General features: G+C 43.5%; 1 protein-coding gene across 4 annotated transcripts in view; it reads left to right on the top strand.

Annotated features, from left to right (window-relative positions):
- The window catches only part of ANO10 (anoctamin 10), an 88871-nt gene that overhangs the window by 33878 nt on the left and 45530 nt on the right, over positions 1–9463 (top strand). The window lies entirely within an intron of this gene.

The following is a 9463-nucleotide window of genomic DNA, read 5'->3' as shown; positions in this document are numbered from 1 at the left end:
CTTTTTTGGTGGGGGAAGCCCCCTCAAATATTTTGTTGGGAGGGCTGAAGGGACCTCGGCCCACAGGAGTTGGCTCCTATGCTTGGTAGGACATGAGATACTTAATCTCAAGGTCGTGGGTCCGAGCCCCATGTTGGGCAAAACATCCCTGCTTTGCAAGGGTTGGAATAGATGAGCCTTGTGGTCCCTTCCAACTCTTATAGAATTCTAGAATGTTATATATTCCTTCATTGTAGCACCGTCAGTCTCCTCTTTTGAGAGCCTCATGTCTTTGCTTGCCTGCTCAACGACCTAGGTCATTATGAATCGGAAAGGTATCTCAACTCTGCATCAGTGTGCTTTAGATCCGTAATGCTAGCTTGTATTTTACCAAGTTTTTATGCTGTTGACTAACATCTGTTATTTTCTCTTCTGGAACGTTTCACTAAGCTTTATTGACTAAACAAAATGCGCTTAACTGAACCTATATGTCTAAGAGCCATCCCTGAATCCGTCATTTTCTGTGTGCTGAAATGAAAGTGGGGCTATTTCCCCTCCACTTGCTGTTACTTCTGTTGCAGGGGGGACTAGGGGGCAGTTTAAATGCTCTTGATGGGGTTACACTTCCTCTGAAGGACTGGGTTCATAGCCTGGGGGGAGATACTCCTGGATCCTTTGCTGTCTCTTGAGGCTCAGGTGGCCTCGATGGCACAGAGTGCCTTCCATCAGCTTCGGCTGGTGGCCCAGCTGCATCCCTATCTAGACAAGGATAGCCTAATTTCTGTTGTTTATGCCCTGGTAATGTCTAGGTTAGATTACAGCAGCATGTTATATGTGGGGCTGCAACCAAAATGGTCAAAGGTCAAAGGCCTGGAAACGATGCCTTATGAGGAACGGCTAAGGGAGCTGGGCATGTTTAGCCTGGAGAAGAGGAGGTTAAGGGGTGATATGATAGCCATGTTCAAATATATAAAAGGATGTCACATAGAGAAGGGAGAAAGGTTGTTTTCTGCTGCTCCAGAGAAGCGGACACGGAGCAATGGATCCAAACTACAAGAAAGAAGATTCCACCCAAACATTAGGAAGAACTTCCTGACAGTAAGAGCTGTTCGACAGTGGAATTTGCTGCCAAGGAGTGTGGTGGAGTCTCCTTCTTTGGAGGTCTTTAAGCAGAAGCTTGACAACCATATGTCAGGAGTGCTCTGATGGTGTTTCCTGCTTGGCAGGGGGTTGGACTCGATGGCCCTTGTGGTCTCTTCCAATTCTATGATTCTATGATTCTGAAGATGGTTTGGAAACTTCCTCTGGTGCAGAGTTCAGCAGCCATATTGCTCTCCAGAGGCAAGACGGTTTGAGCACATAACAATGATCCTGACCTGACTGCCAGTTTCCAGGAGCAATTCAAAGTTTTGGTTTTGATCCATGAAGTAACTGCTCAGGATTGTAATACAGTGGTACCTCTGGATACGAACGGGATCCGTTCCGGAGCCCCATTCGCATCCCGAAGCGGACGCGACCCGTGTCCGCGGGTCGCAATTTGCCACTTCTGCACATGCGCTTGACATCATTTTGGCCATCTGCGCATGTGCGAGCGGCGAAACCTGGAAGTAACGCGTTCCGTTACTTCCGGGTCACTGTGGAGCGCAACCCAAAAGTGCTCAGCCTGAAGAAACTTCAACCCGAGGTATGACTGTACCTCCCTATATCATAGAATCATAGAGTTGGAAGAGACCACAAGGGCCATCGAGTCCAACCCCCTGCCAAGCAGGAAACACCATCAGAGCACTCCTGACATATGGTTGTCAAGCCTCTGCTTAAAGACCTCCAAAGGAGACTCCACCACACTCCTTGGCAGCAAATTCCACTGTCGAACAGCTCTTACTGTCAGGAAGTTCTTCCTAATGTTTAGGTGGAATCTTCTTTCTTGTAGTTTGGATCCATTGCTCCGTGTCCGCTTCTCTGGAGCAGCAGAAAACAACCTTTCTCCCTCCTCTATGTGACATCCTTTTATATATTTGAACATGGCTATCATATCACCCCTTAACCACCTCTTCTCCAGGCCAAACCCTGCAATAACCATCTGAGGCCCTTCCTCATGTGCCCCCTCCGTGAGAAGTCCAGAGGGTGGCAACACAAGAATGGGCCTTTTTATTCAGTGGTTTCCCATTTGTGCAATGCTTTCTGCGGGGAGGCTATAATGAGGCCTTTGGCAGATTAAACAATATGTGGCCTTTTAAAATGTCTTTGGGGGGCGGCGGCTATTGGTTTGGTTTGGGGGTTTTTGTTATGCATTTTGTGTTCTTGTTTTGTATTTTTAGATTGCCCTGTGATCTTTAGATGAAGAGCGGTATACAATTTTAATTAATCAATTAATAATAGTCAAAAACCCTGTCAGATTGTCCAGAGCAGGAGTCGGCAAACTTTTTCAGCAGGGGGCGGTCCACTCTCCCTCAGACCTTGTGGGGGCCGGACTATATTTTGAGGGGGGAAAACAAAAAACGAATTCCCATGCCCCACAAATAACCCAGAGATGCATTTTAAATAAAAGCACACAATCTACTCATGTAAAAACACACTGATTCCTGGACTATCAGCAGGCCAGATTTAGAAGGCGATTGGGCCGGATCCGGCCCCCGGGCCTTAATTTGCCTACCCATGGGGAGGATTGACCAGAACATCTGTTGAGGTCTTTTCTGTATTTTCAAGTGTGCTCCCTCAGTAGTAATGAGGTAGTAAATGCAGTTGCCTACCTTGTGTATCCACCACAAATACACAGACATAGGCCCATGCTGTATAGCTGTGTACCATTTGGGGTCTCAGAGTGCAGTCTATCCCATTAATATAACTCAGGTTGTGTCTTTGGCCCAGATTTTGGCTATCACATTAGATAGACAACCCTGAAAATATCACCGAAAGAGGGAATTTAGGATGTATTTCTTTCTGGGACAGTGTCCTTTACTAGTAGGATGTTTAGCGAGGTTGCATATGGGTTCCTGCTTGAGTTATAATAATAATAATAATAATAATAATAATAATAATAATAATAATAATAATAATTTATTATTTATACCCCACCCATGTGGCTGGGTTTCCCCAACCACTCTGGGTGGCTCCCAACAGAATAATATTAATAATAATAATAATAAAGCGATAAAACATCAGACATTAAAAACTTCCCTAAACAATAGAATAACAAGTATCTCTAGCTGGAGAGGTTTGCATACTATAAACACTTCATAATTTGCCATTCCTCTTCAAGACTCTGTTCAAAATCAATAGTAAAATACTGTTCAGGCATTTTGGTGAAAGCCTAATTAACTGCCTTAAAAAAATAAAAATCGTCTTCTGGAACTGTTGTTGAAAAGCTGATCTGTTTTATCATTTTAAAGTAGTCTATTTGTCATCATAAATAGTTTTTTAGAAAATGTCAGCTAAATTAAGTGACTAATCCCCACGTCTTGATTGCCATTAGGAAATACTTTTATGGAGTAGGTGTTTAATGAATGTCTCGTTTATTAAATAAGGGAACTCGCCCACTAGAGGGCACATGAGTACACAGGCTGTTAGTTAATTTAATTGAACTCTGTCTTCTCATGGGTCTAGTGAAATTTCATTTTGACATTCCAAATATCAACAGGAATAATAAAGAAGAAATGCCTCGGGTGAAAATAAATGAAAAACTTCTCCCAAGCTTTACCAGTGCAATTCTGTGCATGTTTACTGCAAGTAGCTCCTGCTGTTTTTAAATGGAGCTTACTCCCTAATAAGTAGGATTGCAGCTTTAGCATCTACAGTATTTTTCGCCCTATAGGACGCACTTTTCCCCCTCCAAAAATGAAGGGGAAATGTGTGTGCGTCCTTTGGGGCGAATGCAGGCTTTCGCTGAAGCCTGGAGAGCAAGAGGCATCGGTGCGCACCGACCCCTCTCGTTCTCCAGGCTTCAGGAAGCTATCCGCAAGCCTTTCGAGCCCGGGGGAGTTCCCGCGGGCTCGCAAGGCTTGCGGGCAGCAGCCCGGAGCACGGGGCACCCTCCGGAGGACGCCCCGTGTTTCGGGAAGGTGTCCGCAAGCCACCTGCCGGGTGCGCGAGGCTTGGGTCAGCAGCCTGCATCTCGAAGCACGGGGTGCCCTCCGGAGGACGCCCCGTGCTTCGGGAAGGTGTCCGCAAGCCTTGCACGCCGGGTGGGAGGTCCTGACGGGCTCGCAAGGCTTGCAGGCAGCAGCCTGTTCTGGGGGCTGGGGTCGGGGGAAGCTCGGGCTTCCCCCGCGCCAGCCCCGCGCCTGGGGGGGTAAATAATTTTTTTTTCTTTGTTTCCCCCCCCAAAAAACTAGGTGCGTCTTATGGAGCGGTGTGTCCTATGGGGCAAAAAATACGGTAATTATTAGATGTAAATTACTAATTTTAGTTTAAATTTATTAGAAAGTTATAATCCCAATCTTGGAAGAAATGTCTGTAAGTATATAAGTTTCAGGAGTATATTTTAAAATTATATTCTTTTTATGTCTTTGCGTCTGCTGGACCATGTTTCGTAGGGTCGAAGGGAGAAATTTAGAAAACAAAAGAAGGAACCTCCCTGTTACAGAGCCATCCAAACCCCCTTTGCTTTGGGTTGTGGAGATGTTAGATAGGCAAAAGTGTCTATACATCTAGCGGCACTGGCCTCTGCCTTTGGAGTCATGCCAGAGTCATTCTGGTGCTGCAGAGCCCCTGTTCTACCTGCTGAGAGAGTGGGCAGGCGAAATTGCCACTGGCAGTATCGTTCTGGGGGCAGAGAGGAGCTGAGCTGACCCCACTGCCATCATGTGACAACACTGGATCCAATCTGGACACTGTTGCTGCACTAGGTTGTCACGGAGATCTTCCTGTCCCCCACTTGCAGCTGGCATGCTTTGTTATGTCACAACAGGCAGTAGCTGAGGTTAGGAGCTACTCTTATTCATGCTACAGGTGATAGCTGGCATTAATCCTACTCTTGAGTATACCCACTGAAATCAGTGAACGTAAGTCTGTTAACTCCAGTACTGGATATAGCAGCAGTGAAGCATGTTCTTCAAGGGAAATGTGGATTGGGGATCTGTAGAAAGATGGATCCCTTGTAATGGTATTAAACCTCAAGTTTTTCAACCAATTCATAAAGTACTGTCATTTTCAGATCCGGACACATTACAGTGGTACCTCGGGTTACATACGCTTCAGGTTACAGACGCTTCAGGTTACAGACTCTGCTAACCCAGAAATAGTGCTTCAGGTTAAGAACTTTGCTTCAGGATGAGAACAGAAATCGTGCTCCGGCGGCGCGGCAGCAGCAGGAGGCCCCATGAGCTAAAGTGGTGCTTCAGGTTAAGAACAGTTTCAGGTTAAGAACAGACCTCTGGAACGAATTAAGTACTTAACCCGAGGTACCACTGTACATTGTATTTGGGAATCTCTCCAAAAGGGAATTGTCATGTCCTCTTCATCTGCTTTCGTCCTCCCTTGATGGGAAAGAGAGTCTGATGGCTGAGAGGATGCATCTTACGTCTCTCTCAACCTTCCTCCACCAGCCAGAATCACGGCTCACTCAACTAGGGCAAGCCCCTCTGCAAGAGATTTTCAGAGCACCCACATGGTTGACACCTTCCCCATTCCTTAAGCATTACAAAATTGACACTTTTGCCTCAGCTGAGGCTGCCTGTGGAAGGAGGGTGCTGCAGCACGTCCTTCCAGCCGCTTAAACAGTAGCTTCCTATTTGAATTCTTTATTTTTTTACAAACTTGCAGTGTTGCCTTTTGACTGCCAGGTGGTGCCAAGCCTAAATCCCAATCTGGCAGCAGCTTTTGTGGGGTCTTCAGAAATACCTTTCGTGATAAGTATAATGGGCTGTTCACAGCTGCTCAGTCCCTTCAGTATCAGTGCTTATTCCTGTTTTCCACCTTACACAAAGTTCTTCTTCTGAGCTGCCGCCCCCTCCCCCCAGTTACATACAATGGGTAATATATTGATATAATAATAATAATAATAATAATAATAATAATAATAATAATAATAATAATAATAATAATTTATTTATTAATTATACCACACCCATCTGGCTGGGTTTCCCCAGCAACTCTGGGTGGCTCATAACAGAAATAATAATAATAATAATAATAATAATAATAATGATGTGATAAAACATCAAACATTTAAAAGTTCCCTAAACAGGGCTGCCTTCAGATGTCTTATACATAATGACTTATCTCTTGTCCCAGTGATCTTGCATTAAACATCTTATTGATGGATCTCGCTTTTGCAACAATGAATTATCAGATTGCAAATGAACATTTCTGTGTAGGGAGGATGATGCTTAGAATATAGCAGTCCTGCAATAGTGGTATATTTCCCTTTGTTATGCCAGTTTATTCTGCTACAGTTTGTTTTTCCTTCCATTTGTCCTCTTTTTAAGTATCTTGCAAGTTCTGCAGACAAGAAACCTTTTATGAAATGTGTTTGACAGCTGCAGGATTCGAATGCCAAGATCTGGTCCCCACACATCGTATTCTCTCTTTGACTTCTTGTCTAGTATTTTGGCTGGGCTTTGCTGCCTGCTGCAGCCTGTGCTTCTGGGTGCAATACAAAATCGGTTTGTTCAAGTTCGTCACTCTTGCTGACATTTATTTGGCAATTGTCAGCGAAAGAATTAGCCTCCTCCTGAGTATTTTAGCACAGACAAAATTGATGCATTTACGTTGTTTGATGGGCTGCAATAACTGTCCTTATTATGCAACTGCCTTCCACGATTCCTTGTGTTCAGATTTGTTGCATTTGACTTAATCTTCTACATGTTAGAACTACAAACTCTATTGAAGCGTTTCCACCATTAACAACCTTATGAAAAGCTGGCTCTTAGATTGGTGCAAACAGTTCATATTTAGATATTTGAATTGTCATGTCCTAAGCTCTATTTGGGTTAATAATTGTATCTGTTTATAGTAATAATAATAATAATAATAATTTATTTGTACCCCGCCCACTCTGGGCGGCTTCCAACAAAGATGAAAAATACACTAAAATGTCACATATTAGAAACTTCCCTGAACAGGGCTGCCTTCAGATGTCTTCTGAATGTCAGGTAGTTGTTTATCGCTTTGACATCTGATGGGAGGGCGTTCCACAGGGCAGGCGCCACTACCGAGAAGGCCCTCTGCCTGGTTCCCTGTAACTTGGCCTCTCGCAGTGAGGGAACCGCCAGAAGGCCCTTGGCACTGGACCTTAGTCTCCGGGCTGAACGATGGGGTTGGAGACGCTCCTTCAGGTATACTGGACCGAGACCGTTTAGGGCTTTAAAGGTCAGCACCAACACTTTGAATTGTGCTCGGAAACGTATTGGGAGCCAATGTAGGTCTTTCAAGACCGGTGTTATATGGTCTCGGCGGCCGCTCCCAGTCACCAGTCTAGCTGCCGCATTCTGGATTAGTTGTAGTTTCCGGGTCACCTTCAAAGGTAGCCCCACATAGAGCGCATTGCAGTATAGGCACGGCACACATTTTTAAAATACTGCATGCCCTTTATTGACCTAGTACAATTCAATTTTTCAGATTCAGAAGAATTTTCTTGCAAACAGAGGTTTCTCATTTTAATATGATTTCTGCTTACATGAGAGAACATGTTGCACTCACTTCACATTGGACATTTTTGACTGTGTGCTTTTTGTAATAGACCCTTTGTGCCACTGCCTTTTCATCTGTGCTCATTCAGGCCACAATCGGCTTGAAGCTTCCTGGCTCAGTGTTGCATCTATTTTTATCTAATGATTGGTTTTCTCGCTTCGGGGATTCACACATTGTAAACTAAGACACTGATTGCCTTGTCCTTGCCTGATGTGTTTCTTGTCTGGTGGATTATCACATGGAAAAGTAATAGCATCTTCCTCTGGAAAACAAGCAACAAATGCCTCAGATGAGAGCCTGCTGTGTGATATGTGTTACTTAACATAGCTTCCCTTAGACAGTTCTTGGTATATTTTATGGTTATACTTTGGCAAAACAGTACAGTGTGTGCATGCAATATGTATGTATAATGACAATGCACAGAACTATCACAAACCAATGGCTTTGGTGTGCATGTGGGTTGAATATATGGGTGCATGCAGACATATGGCATATGCAGGAGATGCCCTGTTTTCTTCCAAGTTGGAGATTGGTTCATACTTGAACAAAACCTCTAGTGCATACCATAGTCTCTCAGGTTAAGAACTAAATTCGTTCTGGAGATCCATTCTTAACCTGAAACTGTTCTCAACCTGAGGTACCACTTTAGCTAATGGGGCCTCCTGCTGCCGCTGCGCTGCCACCACACGATTTCTGTTCTCATCCTGAGGTAAAGTTCTTAACCTGAGGTACTATTTCTGGGTTAGCGGAGTCTGTAACCTGAAGCGTCTGTAACCTGAAGCGTCTGTAACCCGAGGTACCACTGTATTTGTAGGGCTTTGGATCACGTTCTGTGTGTTGGTATGTGTAATGCAGATTATAGAAGCATATCACTTGTTTCTTGTGAGCATGCAATTTTCCTTATATCAGTAACCAGCTTTTACCTATGAATTTAGGAATAATTAGCTATCTGGTTAACATCAGTAATATTACACAAGCTGAATGGAATCTTCAGTGGGACATTCCCTTCCTCCTCTCACCTTGACTCTAGATCCTATTCTGTTGTTCTGAGAACTTAGCAACACAGTTCCTTTCCCCATCTTATTCTACTAACTATATTTCTCCCCTAAAATCCATAAATAACATACACTTTTTTGACCAATTTTTTTGTTTGTTTACTGCCATTTTCTTCCAAATTTACTTCTGTCTTAATGCACATGTTTGACCCAGTATTTCCAACAAACATGCTGCCCACATGCAAGTTTCTAAGAGTGTTTCAGTAAAAAAATTGTTCTAGACAGTGTAAATCTTCATCATGGGATAACCAAGTCCTCAGCCAACTTCACTGTGCTGTCTCATAGTATATACTTAGAATAGAGATTGCCAAACTTCCCTTCTGTTCTGGGGCTTGCATGGTATTGACATCAATTTTGGGCTGTTTATATGGGATATCATGCCGCATAAAGCTGTTCAGCATTTTCTGCCAACTTCGTAGTTCTTTTGAATCTACTGACAGAGGTAGTGCAATAAACAGAAACAGGAATCTTGGCAGAATAACAATCCTAATTGAGTTTACCCAGGCTACCCAGAATAAATTCAATCCCCCCCCCAATCTTTTAAAGTCAGACTTTATGTGCTGAATCAGTTTCTTAAACTTCACATCTTCTTATTAATCTCACTCTTAAATATTTTACTTTATTATATTCAACCTATGTGGTTGCATTATATAAATTTGGTCTTGCACATCTAAATTAATGATTAAAACCTCTATTTTCAGTTTATTAACCTTATATGCCAGTATCTTGCCAGATGCATCTATAATCCAAAAGATATGTGAAAGCGATTCTCTTGAATTTTATGAATTTTATGCCCAGTT

This window comes from Podarcis tiliguerta (assembly GCF_965153285.1).
Source record: "Podarcis tiliguerta genome assembly, chromosome: 12".
Classification (NCBI taxonomy): Eukaryota; Metazoa; Chordata; class Lepidosauria; order Squamata; family Lacertidae; genus Podarcis; species Podarcis tiliguerta.
Note: the sequence above shows the minus strand (reverse complement) of the source record. Positions and strands in the feature narration are given on the sequence as shown.